This window comes from Macaca thibetana, chromosome 5 (genome assembly GCF_024542745.1).
Source record: "Macaca thibetana thibetana isolate TM-01 chromosome 5, ASM2454274v1, whole genome shotgun sequence".
Lineage (NCBI taxonomy): Eukaryota > Metazoa > Chordata > Mammalia > Primates > Cercopithecidae > Macaca > Macaca thibetana.
The window spans coordinates 60,114,774-60,132,532 of record NC_065582.1 but is presented as its reverse complement, the minus strand read 5'-3'; the positions used below and the strand labels follow the sequence as shown (position 1 = coordinate 60,132,532).

Genomic DNA, 17,759 nt, shown 5'->3' with positions numbered 1-17,759 from the left:
CAAATAGGGCTCCTTGACTCTTATTATATCCAGGAATTAAAAAAAAACTCTGAATCATCTTTGTTTCCTTCTAGATCATTCATTGAATATGAGGCAGGGCAAATCATGAAATGCTTGCCTGACGTTTGACCTACAAAATTATTTAATTCATTTTTGTCTTACTGGATATTTCAGGCATAGCACACAGATTCCAAAAGACACAAAAAAGTGTAAACTGAAGAGCATGGCTTTTTCCTTTTCCCATAACCCAGTTGCCAATATTTCTTCTAGGAGGCAGTTTCTGTTACAGCCTAATATAAGTCATTTATATCAGCTTGATGCGTAATTTTCTAGAGACTGTCTATATTTACTATGTATCAATCAACTATTGATCTATTTTTTGTGTGTATGGTAGCATTCTCTACATGCCGGTCTGAAATATGCTTTTGATTTAACATTATGCCTTGAAGGTTGTTACTTATCAGTTTATAAAGTGGCTCAATTCATTTAATAGACACAGTGTTCTCTTGTATAGATGTACTTTAAATTATTTATCCAATTTTCTATTGATGCCTATTTATCTTGCTGTCCATATTTTGCATTGCAAATAATGCAACATCAAATATTTTTGTACATTTGTCTTATAGTTTTTGTACTCTAAGCTATAAAATGAGAAAGTCAGTATAGCACCTTCTACCTCCTTTTCTCCTTTGTTCAGCTTTTGTTATTTACGACATTTTCTGCTACTGTATTTATGGCATTGACATTCTTTTCTGTAATAATAATCCTTCGATTTGTTCTAGTCTTAGTCTTACATTTAAATAAATTTAGTGCTCACCATCAGTCCTTCTGCTGTTGCTTCTTCACTTATTCCTAAGTTGGCTGAAGTTGCTCCTTTAATAGTTTTTTTCAAGAAAACAGCTAGAGAACTATATTCCCCAGAGTATTGTACATTTAGTGTTATCTGTCTATTACCTTTATACTTTAATAACAGTGTGAATGCTAATTAAATTCTTGGGTCACATTGTGTCAATCTTCTTGAAGACTTAATTGCTTCACTGGATTTCAGCATTGAATATTGTCATTGGAGAAGGAAGTCTGATACCAGTTTTTTTTTTTTTTTTCTGATTTAAGTGACTTGATCTTTTTTCCTGGATGCACAAAGAATTATTTCTCTATCTTTGATGTCTAATTAATCTATGAGCCTAAGTATTATTCCTTATCATTTATTTATGTGTTTTGGTAGTACTGGGTACACTCTTCAGGCCTGTAAGGTAAAATTTCCTTTTCTTTTAGGAAAATTTCTGGATTTTATTTTTGTATATTTGTTCTGTTTATCATTAAACATTTTTTGGGGGGGATGCAGTCTATGCAAATGTTGTGTTTCTTTTGTTTTTGTTACATGTATCATATCATTTTTACAATTCTTTTGATTCTTTCATTAATCCTTTGCCTTCCGTGTATTTTACTATATGGTTTTCCCAACTGTCTAGTATTTTTCCTGCTGCTCCCAAAGTGGCCTTCATTCCTGTGATCAGCTTAGTTTTTTCTTCAGCCTCTTTTCTAAGTTGTGTCAGTTTATATTTCCTGTTTAGTTGCCTTGTCACTTACTTATTCAGTTCAAAATATGTGTGAAACAGTTGTTATATCCCAGGCACTGTTTTAGGGCATAGTAATAGAGTAGTGAAAAAGGAGACAAAAATTTATTTTCCGGTAATGCTTACACTATAATTGGTTTTAGCATCTGTACTATGATTCTGTTTTATAGAAGTGATTACTGAGAGACAGGACTAGCTGTATTTCCTAGGCGGACTAAAAATCCCTAAGACTAGTTGGGAAGGTAACCATGTCCACCTTTAAACAGGGGGCTTGCAACTTAGCTCACACCCGACCAGAGAGTTCACTAAAATGCTAACTAGGCAAAACCGGAGGTAAAGAAATAGCCAATCATCTATTGCCTGAGAGGGCAGCGGGAGTGACAAGGATCAGGATATAAACCCAGGCATTCCAGCCAGCAAGGGGCTACCCTCTTTGGGTCCCCTCCCCTTATATGGGAGCTGTGTTTTCACTCTATTTCACTCTATTAAATCTTGCAACTGCACTCTTCTGGTCCATGTTTCTTATGGCTCCAGCTGAGCTTTCGCTGGCCATTCACCACTGCTGTTTGCCCGGTCGCAGACCTGCCACTGACTTCCATCCCTCCGGATCCAGCAAGGTGTCCACTGTGCTCCTGATCCAGTGAGGCGCCCATTGCCACTCCTGATGAGGCTGAAGGTTCGCCATTGTTTCTGAACAGCTAAGTGCCTGGGTTCGTCCTAATCAAGCTGAACACTAGTCACTGGGTTCAGTGGTTCTCTTCTGTGACCCGCGGCTTCTTATAACACTCACTGCCTGGTCGTCCAAGATTCCATTCTTTGGAATCTATGAGGCCAAGAACCCCAGGTCAGAGAACACGAGGCTTGCCACCATCTTGGAAGTGGCCCGCTGCCATTTTGGAAGCGGGCCACCACCATCTTGGGAGCTCTGGGAGCAAGGACCACCCCCGCCCCCGCCCCCCCCCCCACTGCAACAATTACCTTACTGAATTTCTACAAAATCTTTCAATATTTTTATCTTGTCCATGATAAATGAGAAATTATTATTTTGCATATAATATTCCTGTATTTCCTCCTTTTTAAAAGTTTTAATGGTATAATCTTTTTTTTTTTTTTTTTTTTTTTTTTTTTTAAATCTTGAGTTGGAGTTTTGCTCTTGTCACCCAGACTGGAGTGCAATGGCACAATAATGACTCACTGCAACCTCTGCCTCCCAGGTTCAAGTGATTCTCCTGCCTCAGCCTCCTGAGTAGCTGGAACTACAGGTGTGTGCCACCACACCCAACTAACTTTTTTGTATTTTTGGTAGAGACGGGGTTCCATCATGTTGGCCAGGCTGGCCTCGAACTCCTGACCTAAGGTGATCCGTCTGCCTCAGCCTCCCAAAGTGCTGGGATTACAAGTGTGAGCCACCACACCTGGCCAATAATCTTATACAAAGGTCTATTATGGGTCCTTGTATTACTCATCTTTAAATAAAATTAATTCTTTCTCTACCAAGTATTTCTATGCATGGTTTTATTGGTGAAGAAGGGAGATATAGGATTCATGCTCTTGTCCAGGGCAGCAGATCATAACCAGTCGTTCCAGTACAGTCTATTGCACTTTTTGAACAGTCTATGAACTAAGAATAGAGGAGAAGGAGAAGGAAAACAAGAAGAAAGAGAAGAAGAAAAAGAAGTAAGAGATGAAGAAGAGGAAGAAGAAGGAGGAGGAGGAGGAGAAGGAAGAAGAGAAGGAGGAGAAAGAGGGGGAGGAGGGGGAAAGAGGAGGAAAACAGAAGAAGAGTGAAGAGCGGGAGGAAGGGGGAAGAAAAAGAAAAAGAAAAAGACGAAGACAAAGATGAAGACAATGAAGAAGAAAAGAAGAGGAGGAACAGACGTAGCCAGCTATGAAGACTCTGTGGCCCACAAAATCTAAAATATTCACTACCTGATTAGCTACAGAAAAAGTTTGCCAATCGTTGTTTCATTGTAACAGTAATTCTCCTTATGAAACAAAATAATGTGTTAAAAAATCTGTTTGCTTTTATTTATCCTAGGAAATTGTGATTGATACTGCAAAGAACCTTCCATTAATCAATCTTTCCTCTCTAACTTGCCTCAGAAACAGTCTGCTTTCTTCAAGTATGTGTGCTTGTGTGTGTGTGTGTGTGTGTGTGTGTGTGTGTGTGTGTGAGAGAGAGAGAGAGAGAGAGAGAGATAGAGAATGCTATTTTCATTTACTCAAACGAAAGATTATTCATTTTGGTAACAAGTATATGCCACTCGCTTTAGAGAACAGTGTGCTGATGCCTTTCTCTGAGACCTGCAGCCATGGGTACATTCTCATGGATTCTTCCTATACTTAGTTTTAATTTTTACTGCTACGTTTTGCAATTTTACTCATATAATGTGATTTGACTTACAGATGTCATTTAGTTCCTTTGAATTTCTATTTCTTGTTCTCTGTTTTATTTGTATGATTGCTTAAAGGAGAAGGGAAAAAACACCTACATTAGTCCCATGTTTAAAAATGAAATATCTATTTTTCAATGAACATTACTATATCTTTATCTTGGCATATTTTACCAGGAAACTTTCAGGAATAAAGATAGTGAAATAAAATAGTAAAGATTACATAAATGCTATTTGTCATTACTGTGAATGAACAGTAAATTCTTATCAGACTGCCTCATAAATATCTAACAAGCACACAGTGTATTGTGATTGCATACCATGGAAAATCCATCAGGGCTGTGTGTGGTTGGCTAATTAGACTCCGCATCACGATTTTAGCAACTAAAAGGATAATTTAAGAAATATGCAAAAGACTCGAATATTCTCAAGATCAGGGATAAAGAGACTTATTCAGTAATTCAGCAAACCATCAGCGTCTACTCTGTGCAAGGCACTATGCTAGGTGCAGGTTTATTCCTGTACTTAGCATCAAGCAGATCATTTACATTCCACTCCACCAAAGGCAAGAGGAAATAGTTTCAACTAGAGATGTAATTGATATAAAATGAATCAGTTAAAGTGAGAAGTAAAGAAAAAAATCATATAGAGAAAAACTAGCTTTTCGATGTAATGAGGACGAGGGGAGTAAATAAGATCAGGAAACTATCATGACCATTAACTTTTCTTCTAAGGCTCTTGACATGTAGAGAGAAAAATTAGGCAAGCTAGATGAGTCCATTTGAAAGTGTAAATGAAAAAAGGAATGAGATTAAGTTCATATTGGAAGTTTGTTTTAGTTGTTCTTCACACATATTAACCTACACAGCGAAGTTAAAATCCTTTAAATTTCAGATTGTGAATCTTATTTGAAATCATCTGGGCTTAGCTTAATTTTCAATGTTTTGGAGTTGCAACGTGTTTCCAATATAATTACAAAGTAAGTTTGTTCTGTGTTCTCTCTCCCCCTCTCATTTTCACCGAGGACATGAATTCTTAAAAAATTTGTGTAGTAACATTTACTTTCTTTTCTGCTCTGTGAAGGAATATAATTAAAAAGGTGAAAGGCATTAAGCTGATGGTTCATAATGCACTAATTTATAATAGTGTATTAGCATTCTGATGAAAATACAATACTTAATGAAACTGGAGAAAGATTTCATTTTCACCCGTCTCATTATATGTATGGTGAGTTCTGAGATTCAGGCAATGTTGCAGCAGAGAGGCTATCATAAGTGAATGCTGCTTAGGAAGCTATTCAACGAGAGTTTTCAAACAGCTGTTCCCAAGCTTCATTAAGACTCATTATGAGTTGTCATGTAATGGAGAACTTATATTTTTTGATGATCTCTGCATACCAGTAAAGATAAAAGTATGTCTTAAGGCAGAACTAAAAAGAACAGAAGTTGGTACATATTAAAAATAGATTACTAAAATGCCCTAGTTAGCTGGCACAGACCTTAAAAGCTCAGTACAATCATTCAGATTTAAAGGGAAAGATAAAAAGTGACTAAACTCACTGAGCTTTTAATACATCAATGGTTATATTTTAGGGAAAAAACTCTATTCTTTCATATGAAAGATACCTGGGGGCCCCAGAGATTTATCTGCATGATGGGAATTCAGAGTTTGCATGGCCACGCCTGAGAGAGGCATCCTGATAGCTTTTCTCATTGTTACTTTACATGAAGTGTAAGGAGTCACACCTTCAAGTGTAAGTAATTGCATCTCCCCTCCATGCACCACACCTCAGACGCTTTTCCCACACAAAGTGAAAGGCTATCTCAATTTTTAGAGCATGAAGATCATTGTCACAGCTACTTCTATATCAACAGGGACCTTCAGAATTGATATACACATAGAACAGACTTGAGGGGGGATGTGTTTGAGGGAGGAGGGTTTAGAAGATTAGTTCGAAGTCGTACAGCTATTTGTGCAGAGCAAACACATTTGGTTTTTTTTTTTTTTTTACTTAGCGCATAAACAAAAGTCACAAAAATTTTTAAGGAATGCCTTTATTTATACTTTATGAAAAGTAAGAAATGATCAAGTATTCATATCAAAGATTATTGCTATTAATTTGAATTGTATTGTGGGCTGATGGAAATTAATGATGGTGACTTTAGCACCCCAAACTACTGCCTAGAGCTGCCACTCTTCCATAAAATGTAGCACTTTCCAACAACAAGCACAATTGCCAGAGCGATACTTTTGTATCTAGGTTTTCATTGTCAGTCACAGCCCTCATCCCATACCCAGTCACACTCATCCAGAACTCTGTATGCCTTAGAAAAAAACGGGACAATGCCAAGCAAATGCTTTTTTTCCTGCCTAGTTGTCATCTTCCGTCAGGAGGAGATAATGTGTAGCAGATCCACTGCACATTTACCAGTAGCAAACAGCGGAGTAGAGTGCCTTGAAGTTCAAGATTGCTCAGAGAAAACATTCCTTCATGACAGAGATCCAGATGTGAAAGTGGTAGAGGAAGAGGGCTTTGGGAGGCGAATGAATGCAATTGCATGTAGCCACAAATACTGCATTATGCTGAGGATGAGGGCACCTTTAACAAAACTTGCACAGGCAGAGTAAGAAAAAGTCCTAGATTTATGCACACAGAAATCTAGAAAAAGTGTAGTGTTTCCTTTATTCAAGATAAGCGTAAAAAGGAGAGAGTCAGTGGGGAAGAGGGTGACACTGGTTAAAGAGCTCGGTAGTAAAACAGGAGTGGATCAGGAAAAAATCATATTTTGCTTTTATATTAGTCACAGATCTCCAGAGATATAGAACCAATAGGATCTATTTATCTAGATCTACATATATAGACATAGCTATAGATATATAGGAAGATATTATGAGGGATGATTGTGGAGGCTGTCCCAAGATCTGCTGTTTGCAAGCCGAAGGTTCAGGAAAGCCGGTCTAGTTCCAGCCTGAGCTTGAATATTTGAGGACCAGTGGATACAATGGTGTGAGTCCCAGTCTGAGTTTGAAGGCCTGGGGACCAGGATCACTAATGTTGATGTCCTTGCCCAAGAAGAGAGAGCAAATTTGCTCTTCCTCCACCTTTCTGTTCTATTTTCTCCCACATTTTCTCTGATGTAAGCGAGCAATTAATGTGCCATGCTGTTCTATGTAAACTTTATTTCTTCACACCACAATATTTGGGTCCTCAGTGGATTGTATGATGCCCACCCACATTGCTGGGACTGGGTCTTCATTTCCCAGTCTACTGACTTAAATGGTAACTGCCTCCAGAAACACCTTAACAGACACCCAGAAATAATGTTTTACCAGCTACCTGGGCATTCCTTAGCTCGGTCAAATCAACACATAACATTAGTCACTACAGCTCTGTTCTTGAAATATGCTCTGATTTTCTTCTAAAACCTTTTTTTTCCAAGGTAACTAATTAGTTTTGTCAGTTCAAACATTGCAAACCAGATTATTGAATGACTTCATATTTGATAGTCTTTACATCAATATATTGATATTAGTAGGTTTGTTAACAGTTTGGAGACAAAAGAAGAAGCACTGATTGCCTACTTAATATACTAAAAAGTTATCCAGGTAGAATATGAGCTTTCTTCTAATTGTTATTAAGGCTGCTCATAGATTAATTGAAGTGGCAAATGGCAACATCATTGTCTAGGGTGACCTACCTAATCCCAGTGCAGCAAATTCAATCTTCTCTCTCACAACAGGCTGTCTCCTATGTCTATCCTTTCATCACCATAGAACTTTGGATAGTATCTACTGTTTCAAAAGATGCTGTCATATCTATTATCTCAAAAGCCTGTGAGAAAGATAGGGCCAGAATTACAATCTCCATTTTATAGATGAGGATACAGGTCAAAGAGGCTACGTGAATTGGCCCTGCAGCTAGTTAGTAGCTGACCTGGGACTTCAACACAGGTGTTCTAAATTCTAATGTGGCGAGCATCTCCTCTGCTTGAGAGCATGCTGCCACACACCTAATTATAGAAGAGGAGTCCTGGGGCAGAGATGAACTCTTTTGGTCAATCTCTCTTCTAGGATTCTTGGAAAGATTTTGAGGTCAAACCTGGCCTATTGGTGATTAATTCCTGCCAAAGCAGACATATTTCAGAAGATTTTGTTTTTAAAATTATTGCTATTTTAGAGAAATTGACTGTTAAATATACAGCACTTTTAATAGTAATGCGAAGTCTATATGACTGGCTCAACATGTGAAAAGATGACAGGCAATTTAACTTTTCTGTGCAGACTCAAGCTCTGCCTTGTAATGGATAGTGCCACCTTAGTTTTATACTGCATTTCTCAACCTTCCTAAGGATTTAACAAACTGTGCATGGCTATGCGAACGACCTGTTCTCCCCATGAAAGATAGCAAGCATGCTGTGATGACAAAACCATGCAATCAGTCTCCAGAAAGGATCATCTATATTCCCCATGCAGCTACTAAAATAAGAGTGGAATAAAACAGAAAGGGCTTTGCTGAAGTAAAATGGGACTCAGATGCTTAGAGGTTATGTTCTTCCATTGTGTATTTTTGCAAGCATCATCCCTAAAGGTTATCATACAGGATTTTTGCTGCTTTAAATAAGTAGCAGTTGAAATGATTGTCTTTCTTATGGATCATGCCTGTGCTTTCTCTGATGTATGAGAGGAATTACTGTGCCATGCTGTTCTATGTAACCTTTATTTCTTCACGTGACAATCTCTTTCTTTTATTTCACATGTAACTCAAACTTCTATTTGGATAATCCTTGGGGTCAGAAGGAGATTGGATTCAGATAAATATCATTTAAATGTAGTCAGTCATGGGCCATAGGTTTTGTTTTCTCTATATATTATTTGACTCAATATCAAAGGTGCAATTTCTTCTCTGTGTTTTCAATTTAGTGTTACATAGTGTGTTAATTTCAATATGAGTACTGTAGAGTATGGCAGGAACCACAGAATTTAATGTTAATAAATTCAGGCCTTAGGTCCATGATATGGACCAGCCTTTGCAAAGATGTGCTCAGTAAAGCATTAATCCTGTCCTATGAACAATGGGGGCAGAGGGAAGCATATTTGGGGAAGGTTACATGCCTCCCTGTAAAATTCATGATGCACGTTAGCATATTAATGACCCTGAGACTTCCTCCAGTAGATACTTTGCTCAGTTTTGCTCAACCCAATATTTCTCAAATTTATGTCATTCAATCACACATATTTCATTGAGCTTCTATTATAGGCCAAGCATTCTTCTAAGTTCTGAAACTACTTCAAGGAGGAAAAACAATGTAAAACCTTTGCCTATATGGAGGTCACATTCCAGTGGTGAACACAGACAATAAGCAAATAAATAAGTGAAATAAACAGTATGTCAGATAGTGCAACGTGCTATGCAGCTAAATAAAGGGGGTAAAGGAGTGGGGTGGAGTTGAAAAGTTGGATATGTATTTTATTTGACTGCAGCATCTCCATTGTGCATACTTTTTAAGGCCTTGTGTAACCAGAGTTCTACAGAAAACACTCCGGGTTCCACTGAGTTGGACCCTCAATTAGAAACCTTTTGCAGCTCACATTCTAGATTCATGCTTCATGTTTCTTTACAGAAGATGATTCATTTAAAAAATAGTCTCCATTGTAACTATCGTTTTCTGAATTTGATTAACAATATCTGTAATATGTGAGCCAGTACTTACATTGCACTTCAAAATTTTAAAGCTAGCTTTGTCCTTTGAGAGAATGAAATAGATAACCAAGATTCAGATTAATAACCACTAGATGTCGGTGTTATCATTGGGTAAGAGAGATGATCTTAAAGCAGGCTTGGTTGACCTAGATAGTTCACAGCATAAGTAGATATTTAAAAATATCTCACTAATTTATTAAAGTATAATTGTATAACTTTCAAAAGCAGTTCCTAGAGGATAAAGACAAATATAATTTGGAACAAGATTTAAAGGAACATAAGAATGTGGGCTTATTTACTTATTAATCAAGTTAAACAGTTTATCTAAACACATTCTCTATGATAGTTTCTCAAAGTTAAATATATTCTAGAAACCTCTATTGAGCAACTATTATGTGTTAGATACTTGACTAGGTACCAAGGAGAATACTGTTTTAAATGGCAGTAGCTTATTAATAATAAGGGTACTTAATAACACAATGTGAGAAGGGCAATATATTTTTAGGGACACAGATGACAAACACAAAATGCAGGGGAAGGAGGATGGAGGTGGAAGAAGGAAGACTCTTCAATAGGGAAGACTGACTCACATGGGGACAAGCCTGGGGTTACGAAGGACTTAGGAAACTCTTGCAATAGTTCAGGTAAGAGGTAAAGAGGTTAGCAGTTATTTATACCAGCTTACTTCACAGACAAATAGGAACCCATCTGATAATAACTTCCTATGCAAGACTATTGTGTCTACTTTCTCCCTAGCCCCTATATTCTTCATCTTGTGAAGGGCCTTGTGACACTGAGAATTCTGAATCTTTACTATCTCTCTACCTTAGGTTCCTGCCAATCAGAATTTACATGTGCCCTGTTATCTCTAATCTTAAAAAATAACTAACCAATCTCCCAATCCACCAGCCAGTGAACTTTCACTGTTCCCACAAAACTCTTACAATTGACACCTTTGAGGAATTATTGGCACTTGCCATTCATTCACATCTCGACTGGCAGAAATCTGCCGCTGACCATACACAAACTGCTCCCATCTATTGTTACTGAAGACTTTTGATTCCCAAAATCCGGTGGGCACATTCATCCTTTACTTTGATGGTTTCATAGCATTGGCCACTGTTGAACATTTTCTACTACTTGAAACACCGTCTTCCCATAACACCACATTTTCCTAGTTTTGTTACTAATTATTCCCATTGTTGTCAGATATTTTACTGCCCTTTCTTCCTCTTCCTCACGGATATTTGTTCTCACTCTCTTCACTTTCCACAGTGAATGCTTATCCTTTCTCAAGCCTAGCTATTTTTATTTATATGTGTAGACTCTGAAGTCTTGCCTCCAGTTTAATTCTCCCTCTTTTTAACCCCTAGCATCTTTGAATCAATATATTAAATATTAACACATACTTTTTTTTCTCTTAAAACTTGCTGATTCACCAATATATCCTATCTTTCCTGGTGCTCAAACTGGAAAGTTTGGCAAAATCTTTGATTTTTCCTTCTTCTTTTGTGACTATATCCAATAAATCACTTACACTTAAACTTATTTATTGAGGACGTATTATACACCTTCAGGGATTCAAAGCCTGAGATCTTCAGGATGGTAATAAATCAGTTATGTGAAAGGTGTGGAGAGAGTGTTTCAAGCAGAGAAGAAAACATTTATATAGGTGGGAAAGAGTTTGTCAGAAGGCCAATATAAAAACAGAAATCTGTTTGCATCTCTCTGTGCTTAACCTTAAATTCTTAATGTGGATAATAAAGCTCTTCAGGACTCTGACCTTGACTCTTCTCAGGCCCATCTCATTTTCTGGCCCTTCACTCTTTTTACTCCTGTCACACTGGATTTCCTTTGGCTCCTGCAATGCTGCAAGTTCTAACTTCAGACCCTTCCACAAGCTTTTTCCTTAGCTGCAGGGAAAGATCTCATTGCACTTTCTCCTTTATCTGGCTAGTTCAGACTTATTCCTCAGGCCTTTGCAAGGAGGCTTTCCTTGGCTGGAATTCCATCCTCACTTCTGGGCAAGGGAAAGACCCACACGAACCCCTGTGCTCCCCTTTTTAAAATAAATAACTGGCTTTTCTCTTGTTTAGTGTCAATCTTCCATGTTAGACTACATGGAAGTCCTTGATGAGGACAGACCCCTTGTCTGTATTTCTTTTTAACCTTTTATCTTCAGTGCCTTGTACTATTCCTGCCATATCGTAAATACCCAATAAGAATGTGGGTGAAAACGGAATGGATAAATGGATTCCAGGATTTTGAAAGAGAGGCAGATATCAAGGGTCATGGCCATCTTATTCCTGGCTGATAACCTACCCATATTGATGGTCTCTTTTATGTGGAAATAATACTGAAATCAATATGAAAAATTTTGCATTTAAATTTAAGAGTCGCCTGTAATCCCAGCACTTTAGGAGGCCAAGGTGGGTGGATCCCTTGAGCTCAGGAGTTCAAGACCAGCCTGGGCAACATAGGGAAACCTTATGTCTACAAAAAAAAAAAAAAAAAAAAAAAGCAAAAATTAGCTGGGAATGGTGGTGCATTCCTGTAGTCCCAGCTACTTGGGAGACTGAGGCAGGTGGATTGCTTAAGCCTAGGAAGCAAAGGTTGCAGTGAGCTGAGATTGTGCCACCGCAGTCCAGCCTGGGCAACAAAGCAAGACCCTGTCTCAAAAAAAAAAAAAAAAAAAAAAAAAAAGAGTCATAATCTTTATCTGTAGTATCTCTCATTAAAAAAAAAAATAAAACCCCAAAACTGCCTTTGATTCTTCTCTCAAACCCCATATCATTTCCATTGTTCCCCTTGACATAAAAACTCCTCAAATAGCTGCCTATAGTTTTTGTCACTTCTGCTTGTTCCATTAATCCATTTCAATGGGATTTTGTGTCTCTCATTCAACAGGAAGTACTCTTATCAATGTCTGTAATAACCCATGTCTTGCAAACTCAATGGTCCATGTAGCGTTTACTCAGGAGAATTGATGTTGTTCAACATTTCTTTTTTTCCTGGAAACATTTTCTTTGGGCTCTTTCTTAGTTCTCCTCACAACTCACTGCTCTTCATTCTTTTGCTGGATTAACTTCAACTTCCCAAATGTCAAGTATTGGGGTGACCTAGGGCTCGGTCTTCAACTTTTCCCTCTCTCTGTTTTCTTATCCAATCGTAGGGCCTTACAAAGCATCTATTCCTAGCGGAGTTCCAATTTTATATGTCTAGCCCTGATCTCAATCCTGAATCCCAGACTTTCCTATTGAATTTTCAACTCGACACCTGCCTTTAGATGTTAATTAGACATTGCAAATCTAACACCTCAAAAACTGAATTTTTGAATTTCCTCTGAAAATCTGTTCCTCCAGAAGTCTTTCCCATCTCAGTAAATGGAGTTTATTCTGCTAGTTGCTCAATCCAAACATCTTGAAGTCATTCTTTACTCCTCTCTTGCTCTCACATCCCACATCCCATCCATGCAAATCCTACGTGCTCTGATTTTGAAATATGTCTAGAACTCTGCCCACTCCTCATTGCCTTCACCCTAGGAAAGTAATCTAACTGGTTTTCCTGATCTCATTCTTGTCCCACAAAACCTGCTTCCTCCTTCTGCACAGCAGCAAGTGTAATCCTTTACAGAAGTTTGCCTGGTGCTGGCTTTCCATCTCAATCCATCCTTAACATGGCCTTCAAGGTCCTGTGTAATCTTTTCACAGCCTTTCTTTCTGAATTTATCTCATCCATTCCAAATATTTTGCATGGTCTGCTTTTTTTTTTTTTCCCCCTTATTTTTTTGGTGATGGAGGGGGACTGTGGCAGGGGTGGCCTTGGACACTCTTTCCAGCTGTTAACACGGCTTACTCTTTCCTTGAAGTCTGTTCAAATGTCACTTTATCTGAGAGTCCTTCCATTAACACGTCATCAAAAATAGAATCTTCCATCACTTGGTGTTTCACCCTCCTTAACCTCATAACACTTGCCATCACTTGACATGTTGTATATTTCTTTATTTATTTTAGATAGTAGGCACGTAAATGATTTCAATCGGAATTATAAGTAGAACTTAGACTTATGATCCAAATTCAGAAGACCTGTTCTGTTTCCTTTTACTTGACTCAGACAAGGCAAAAACTGAAAGCCTTTTCATAATATGTGTACTGTTCTTCAGATAACATATTGCCAAGGACAGTTAATTACATAATAGAATTACATGATTTCTTCCTGTTGCTGACAATTTAGACTTTTTTCATGTCTGTTCCTATAATTTTTTTCTAGATTACCCTGATTATTTGTACTTATTTAAACTGATGGGCTCATTTCTTTTATTCCTCCAATTTAGGGCTTCCTTAAAGTTTGCTTTGCATAAAGAAGGAGCAGTGGTACTGTCAGTAACTTAGTTTTCTAAGGCAGTCTGAGAAATTCTAAAAGAGTTTACCTCGCTGTTTTAACATCATAACATTTTCAAAACAACATAACATAGCAAAAATAATTTGTAAAGAGTTACACAGTAATTTCCCAACAGCCCTCGACACCATGTGCCAGCTGGTGCTCTCAGGGTGAATGACTGGGTAATGGCTCAGTTCTCACGGAGAAGAAAATGAATATCTAAGCAAGTTTTTTGTTTTGTTTCGTTTTTAAGTGCAATTAAATTCCCTTTAGGCAGACACTTTGTTTTGTTCAAGGCTGTTTTCCCTGGGCCTAGGATTGTGTCTCATATTTTGTGGGTAATTTTAAATATTAATATGCACTGAATTAAATGAGTGAATAAATGAATAAAAATAAGCAAAAGGAGTTCACATAAATAGCGAAGCAACATAGTTTTCTGGAAAGAGGTTTACATAAAGTCTGAGGAGACCTAGGTTTTAAGCCTTCACCAAGATAAGCATGCCACAACATCTGTTCCTTAAGTAGTAAAATGGAAATAATGATACCTCGTAAGATGGGTGTGAGGATTCAGTGAAAGAATGTGAACTAGGTTGCACACACTGGATACCAGATGAAAGTTAAGTTTTTTTATCCTTTTCTTTTTTAGGTCATTACACTGATTTGTCTCCTTCTAGATAGGTAATCAAGTAATCATTTTTGTTGCTAAGTTCGTTGTTATTAGGGATCATAATACCTGAATGCATCTTCAAGGATCAAATAACACCATGCATGTAAAAAATTCTGAAGCATAATAAACATGCTAAAGCTTATGCATTATTATTATTTGGTAAGGTTGCTAAATTTCTATTATCTATAAATAACAGGATATTATGTGATAGTCACACTCTATTCAATATGCTCTAGGTTCCTTAAGGATATTAATTTAATTTGCAATATTTCCAAACTTTTCCTACCTTTGCAAATCACTCTTCTTTCATGGCCCCTTCTATTCCCTTAACAAGTCATGTCTAAGAGGAGCAGCTCTGATTTGGGTCAAGGTAAAAAAAAAAAAAAAAGGCTTCAAGAATACTTAATTTTTCAACAATATTAAAAATTAGAATATTTAATGGGAAGAATAATAGTATTAAATTGGAACTGAATGGGAATGCTTATTATTATGGATAATTTCTTCTTTGGTTACTACATGGTTTCTTGTCCTCAGCATTGTTGACATTTAGCACTAGATTATTCTTTGTTGGGGATGAGGGTTGACTTTCGCATTGTAGGATGTTTAGCGGCATTCCTGGCCTCTACCCATTAGAAGCCAGTGGCACCCTCCCTGCTATGACAACCACAAATGTCTTCAGATATTGCTAAATCTATTCTCTGTAGGTTGGGGGAGGGGGATAAATAGCTCCCCATTGAGAACATTGAGTTACAGGAAGCAGAGGATGCACTAAAGAGAGTTTTCCAAGTGAAAGGTTTCCTCCAACCCTTAGAACAAGGAGTTGATTTAAGCCAGATCTGAGATCAGAGAGCCATTCTAGTATCAAATCATTTTCTTTCACTTCCTCTTCCTTAGTGGCAATACACTCAATGTGGTTTTAGGGTAGGCTGACTTTGGTTCCAGTTTCCTAGAACTGGCAGAGTTTACAGTTGATATTGTGGTGTAATTATTATAATGCTCCCTTTTAGTATCAAGACTTATTGTTTGGACAATCAGTTATATGCTCACCTTAGCCTGTGTGTTGACCACTATTTTAGATGCTGGAGCTTAGTGATAAAAAACAAACGAACTCTCTTTTGGAGTCCCTTTGGAGTCCATTTGGAGATCACATTACAGTAGGGAGGAAGAAAATAAATAAATGTATTATATAATGTAGCTAGTTACAAGTATTAAAATGCAAAACAAGGAGCTAGTTACAAGTGCCACTAAATGGAAAACAAGGAACTGGGGTGACAGGAGGGGTCTAGGATAATTCTTTAAATAATGTAGTTGGGAAGACCTCTTCCAACAGCATCATTTGAATGGAGACCAAATGTGTGTGAATGTGGATTATACTTCTCATGGCTTTTTCTGATCTAGATTTAATTTAAAGCTAAATCTTCTGTTTTCCATACATATGAATTCATACATTTGAACCTTCATTCATACATATGAATCTCCTAGATGAATCTAGGTTTTGTATGTGGCCTGAGGATTATATAGGGAAGGGAAAGAGGAAGGAACTGTGGAAAAAAATGCTTATGTAATTATGACTAACAACTGGGTGCAGGTACTTGGAAAGGGACTATGCCCATGAAAAGTCCCAAAGCTTAAGCTTTATGAGCTTCATGGTGAATCCATTACTTACTGCAGTTAGAGATCAGCAAGGGAGAGGGGTCAGAAGCCCTCACTGGAATCAATGAGTGGGCACTTTCTTGAAGGGCCGGCACCTCCTCCAGCAACCAGTGAGTGTGGAGGGGCTGAAGAGAGAGTGGGGCATCTTGAGACATCACTAGTAAGCCAAGTCACATGCTTTTGCATAAAACTGAGTATTCCCAATGTATTGTGGTTTGGTTGTGCTGCCCCTACCCCTCAAATATTACTACAGCATTTTATTGTGTGCCGGCAATTGAGTGTCATTTTGCGAGACAGTCCACGAAGGAAGTTTTGAGGAATAAGTGGTTTTAAAAGTGCCATTAATGTTTCTAATGATAGCTGACAGGTAATTAGCCTGAATAATATTCTAACCAAGTGACTTGAGCAATTAAGACTGTCCTGTAAAAGTAAATGATGCCTCATTTGATAAGAAAAGTGTAGTTTCCATGCAGTTTATTCCATTAAAATGAGCTGCTCCATTATAAGCAGATTCAGAAGTTCTTTGTTCTTTCTCTTAAACCCCATAGATTCAAACTGTGGTCCTATTTGAAATCTGTCAGCTGAGGTTTTAACCATAACACCAGTCTTATCTTTTCAAAAGGATTGGATCAAAGTAGCTTAGTTTTCATCTGAGTTTAACAGGGAAAATGGCCTGTGGCTGTCACTCTGTAATGAGAACTTTCCCAAGTGGCCAGCACTAAAGAAATACAGTGATGTTTTGACTTTGTGTTTGTTATCATCAGACCTTCCAATCTCTAAATATATATACACGCAAAAAATCATAGCTCTTTAGAGAAGTGATTCAAGAGTAGTATAATTCATTATTTTACCTATGAGAAGAGCTTAATGAGAATGAAATAGGTCTTCAAACTAGGTCAAAATCAAAGATGTGACTCATGTTCTATATCCTTAAGCATTAAACCCTACTGCAAAGAAGCAATGCATCATGAGAATAGATTGCTTATGTTCATAACAGGCTGCCTCACTAGATACTAAAATGGGAAAGGACAAATCAAATTTAAGCATTTGCATAAAATTTGAAGAATGGAATTTTTCTATAAGTTTTAAACTAATATTTCTGCTAATAAACCAAAACTGCAAGCATTCTCATATTTTTAAAATGTTATCAACCAGGGTAAGAGATGTTAGTAGTTTTTAAATTTTTTTTTCTAATGGAAGTATGCCTTTTAATACATAAGGGATGTGAAGATGTTTATTCCTGTCTTTTTTTCTTTTCAGAAACTTGGAGAAGCTGGGTGTTTATTTTTACTTGGTATATTGTTTTACCCATATGTCCGTTTGTAAAATACATTAATAAATTGAATTTTGGAAGTATCTTATACTAGTGCAAGCATTGGTTTTATCAA

The 17,759-nt window shown here is 37.3% G+C and overlaps 1 protein-coding gene across 1 annotated transcript in view; it reads right to left on the bottom strand.

Moving 5' to 3' along the window:
- LOC126955052 (peptidyl-prolyl cis-trans isomerase A-like) overlaps nt 1–17,759 on the bottom strand; it is a 789,087-nt gene that overhangs the window by 564,516 nt on the left and 206,812 nt on the right. The gene's annotated exons all lie outside the window — the stretch shown is intronic.